This window comes from Rhinolophus ferrumequinum, chromosome 25 (genome assembly GCF_004115265.2).
Source record: "Rhinolophus ferrumequinum isolate MPI-CBG mRhiFer1 chromosome 25, mRhiFer1_v1.p, whole genome shotgun sequence".
NCBI lineage: Eukaryota > Metazoa > Chordata > Mammalia > Chiroptera > Rhinolophidae > Rhinolophus > Rhinolophus ferrumequinum.
In genome coordinates, this window is record NC_046308.1 from 22,957,143 (window position 1) to 22,961,682 (window position 4,540).

Consider the following 4,540-nt stretch of genomic DNA (forward strand, 5'->3'; position numbering starts at 1 on the left):
CCTTGCCCCCCCAAAAAATGATCTGGCCTTTGCCCTCTGCTTGGAGGTGATCTTGTGAGCCCTGACAGGAGTGTCTACCTGCCTGGAGGCCTGGGTCATTTCTGATAGTCTAACAATGTGATTTAAAGTGGGGACACCACGTCAGATAGTGCCAGGGTGGGGCTGAGTACAAGAAGGACCAAATACAGGATTTACGGTGGGTGCTTTAGGTCATGCCTACCCTAGAGGGTTGGAGACTGATGTCAACCACATGAGCATTCAATCAATCATGCCTGTGTGATGGAGCCCCAATAAAAACTGAACCCCCAGGCTCTGTGAGCTCCCCCTGCTTGGCCACTCTGTGAGTGTCGTCACTTGCTGATGCCAGGAGAGGAGGCTTGGTGACCTCTGTCCTCTCTATATAGGCCAGTTTGGCACTTTCCTGTACTCTCCAGTGTGTGCTTTTCCCAATGGCTCATTTTAAAATCTGTATCCTTTCTCTGTTGTAAACAGCAACTGTTTGAGTATAACAGCTTTCCGTGAGTCCTTCTCGGAAATCACCAAACCTAAGAGCCTCCATGGGAGCCTCAAGCCTGTAGTTGGGGTCAGAAGTGAGGGTGGTCCCGTGTGGACTTTTCCATCTAAACGTTCAGGTTGGCTAACTGCCTGCAGGGACAGACGTAGGAAACGAGAGACAAGGAGGAGTGAAGTCATGTGGGGCCATTGGAAGGACCCTGCCTTTTAGTCTAAGTGAAATAGAAAGCTCCTAGGGGCTTCGAGGAGTGACAGATCTGGCTTTTGTTCTAAAAGAGTCTATGAAGAATAGAGTTACGTCGGAACAATGTGCCTCTCAGAGACCATTTCTGCTATGGCAACCATCTAGGCAAGAGATGAGAGTGGCTCAGGCCCTGGGTGCCGGCAGCAGGAATTGGAGTCAAAGGATTTGCTGAGGGGTCGGCCGTGGGGTGTGACAGGAAGAGAGGAGGTGAGAGTGGCTCTGAGGCTCTGGCCCGTGCTGGAAGGAAGTGGTGCCTTTTGTCAAGGTGGCAAAGACTGTAGCTTGATGTAGGGCATGTAGAGTTTGAGGTGTGTCAGAGACCTCCGAGGGAGGCTCCAAGTGGGCAGTGGGATGTGTAAGCCTGAAGTTCCGGGGGCGGGGAGGTCTGTGCTGAGCTATATGTTGGGAGGTGTCAGGCTACGGGTATTCAAGGTCATGAGCTTGGTGGAGACCACCTATCACAAGAATGTAGGAGAGAGGAAAGGCCCAAAGATGGAGCCCTCAGGGCCTCCAACCTCAGGAGGGAGGAGAGAGCTGGTGAGCTGGTGAAGGTGTGGCCAGTGAGACAGAGTGGAGCCCCAGAACCAAAATAAAGAAAGTGTTTAAAGAAAGCACCTGCCTGTATGAAATGCTGCTTGGACCATCCAGTAAGATGTGGCTGAACCCCGACATGAGGTTTGGCAATATGCAGGTGCAGTGGTTGGGATGAAAACCTGAAAATGGGGGTGGGGGCAGTTCTGCTGCTCCTGGGCAATCCTTGCTCTGAAGAGTTGCAGGAAGCACGATGACCGTGAAGGAGGGATGTGGAGATGACAGTGTGCCTCATTCTTCGGGGACAACTCAGTAAAGATGGGATTGAGGATACAGGAGAAAGAGAAGGTCATGACGAAAGCGACCCTCCGGCATGCACAGGGATGGACTGCATGTGACATATGGGTGTTGGAGAGGACACAAGCGACAAACTCGTGGGGGAAGGGCAGGGAGGTAGGCTGGTGGAAGATTAGTGGTGGGAGCAGGAGGTATGCTCTCCTGTCAGTGTGGGTGTTTTCAGCAAATTAGGACACAGAGCTAGCAGGGGGAGGACGCGTGGGATCATCTTCCAGGAAAGTGGGAAGCTGAATGGACACAAGAGGTGGAGCAGGTGTAGGGTTGCCAGGAGGACTGCACTGCCCTAGAAACTAGTCTCCCCAAGGTAAAGCATTTCGCCAGCCACGCAGTCGCATTTACCCAGGACGGGGGTCTGCCAGGCAAGTATGTGGTGTGAAAAGGGGGCTAGGGGAGGAAGTGAGCACATGAGGGAAGAGGGCGGCCAGCAGGTAGGTGGAGGGGACAGTGTGTTGTGGCGGTGACTGTGGTCAGCACGCTAATAGGAGGGAGCCAGAGAGCACAGCAGTGTCCCAGAGTGCCCAACATTGAGGTTGTAGAGGGTGGTGAGGACAGGGACAGTGGTGGCGGACTGCTGTCTATGGCTGGTGGGCGCCTTGTGAAATCACGTAGAGAGTCATGTGCAGGATGTCATTAATAAAAACAAAACAGAAAAGGATAGAAAATGATAGGACATTGCACACAACAAGAGTACATATTAAATCATGAAACTTTGTTAATATATGTGTGTTATTGGATCATAACGAATAATGTATTTTTATTATTTTTTATTGTGGTACTATAAAAGAACATAAAAGTTGCCATGTTAATCATTTTTAAGTGTATAATTCAGTGGCATTAAGTACATTCACATTGTTGTGTAACCATCACCACTATCTAGTTCTAGAAGTTTTCATTATCCCAAACAGAAACTGCATACCCATAAAATGTATCTCTTACTGTGGTCATAGTTTAAAAAACAAACAAACAAACAAACCTTTGAAAGGCACTGATCAGTGGTCAGCAAGAGGGTTTGTATTTGGGGCCATGCAGAGGACAATATCTTTGCAGGAGACAGGCCAGTGAGGTGACAGGCCAGGGCGCTAGAAGGATCATCTGGAATAACTTACATCACTGGAATAACTTATATTCTAAGGAAAAGCTATGTCTCCAAAAATGAAGTTAGGGACCATAATGCAAAGAACAATACCGTGTTTCCCTAACAATAAGACATATCCGGACCATCAGCTCTAAAGTGTCTTTTGGAGCAAAAATTAATATAAGACCCAGTATTATATTATATTACACTACATTATATTATTATAATATTATATTATATTATTGTATTATATTATATAAGACCTGGTCATATAGTAAAATAAGACCGGTCTTATATTAATTTTTGGTCCAAGAGATGATGGTCTGTCTAGATCTTATTTTCGGGGAAACACAGTAGTAATGAGTCTGGTGCTAAAATTTTCAAAGAATGAAGGGGTCTGCAGAAACAGCAGAAATAATTGAAGTACCCAACCACCACACATAGTTATGTAGGTAGGTATATATTACCTATTAAGTTTAACACTGTGCAGCCACTAAACGTATTTATAGAAAACTGCAATAACAGAAAAATGCCCCTTCAAAAAGCAGAATACAAAATTATATAAACTTTGGCTCACATCAAAATTAGGATTTTTTTTTCAACAAAGAATTGTCTGAGAAAAGACATTTGCAATAGCAAAAACAACAAAAGTCTAATATTTAAGACAAAGTAATCTTGATAAGTCATAAGAAAAAGGAAACCCAGAAGGAGACTTGAAAGGCTTAACAGTTAATGAAGAGATGCTAACACTTATTTGAAAGAGACATCTTAACTGATCATGAGGTCTTACTTTGCAGCCAGGTTTGTGGAAGCAGGGAGCTGGAGACATCGCTAGGAGAACGGCTGAATTCCCACAAATGTTTAAAAGGCAATATCCAGCAGCTTTGTAAGTAATAAATCAGGTGCACACCCAAAGACACATAGAGAGATCTTTACAGATACATTGCATTGCAAAAAAGAAACAGGATCTAAAGGATGCTAACATGTATCAAAATGTTATATACATTGTGACCTCAACAGTACGGGTTTTTAAAAATTATTATGTAATTTAAAAATCAATCTATATTGAAAGGCTGTGGGGCCAACAAAATAATGTCATGAGAGGCGTGGGGGACGAGTGTGGACACCGAGAGGGGGCGGGCTGCCTGGGGGCCGGGAGAGCTGCCCCCAGGAATGGGTTTTCTGTCGGTTCCAATTTGGGGGTTGCGGAGCAAACTTAGGGGCCAGGTACAGATACAGAGGTTTTCAGGTAGAATGGCTTGGAGAGTTCAGGGAAGGTGGTTGGAGTAGGCGAACACTCAAGACCCCGTACTCTGGGGACCAGGTCGAGCAGGGTCTAGCCAGAAAAACCCGGGCCCCACGCACCGCGGACCCGCGCGCCCCGCGTCGGTCCCGGGAGCTATGGGCCCAGCGTGTCCTCGGCCGATCCACGCGAGCTGCAAGTGTGGGTGACCCATAGGCTTCCCGGGACGCCGACTCCAAAACCCAAAAGAAACCTTCAGGCCCAGAGCACCAGCCCGGGTCAACCCGCGCCGGCGCACTCGGCTTCTCCCTGAGCCCACCCTCTCGCCCCGCCCCGTGTGGCCCCGCCACTGAGCCCCTCGGCCTTCACAGGTTGGCTCCGAGGCTGCTCTCGTAGGATTGGCCAATGGGAGCGCGGCGCGCCCCGTGGCACGTGCGCCTCCGCCCCGCCCCGCGGAGTGCGAGCCGGCCGAGCTCCCGGGCTCGGAGCGCGCAGGGCGGGGGCGCGCGGCAGGGGCGGGGAGTGGGGCGGGGCGCGGGCGGCGCGGCGCGCTGATTGGCCAGCGCTGCGTTCCGAG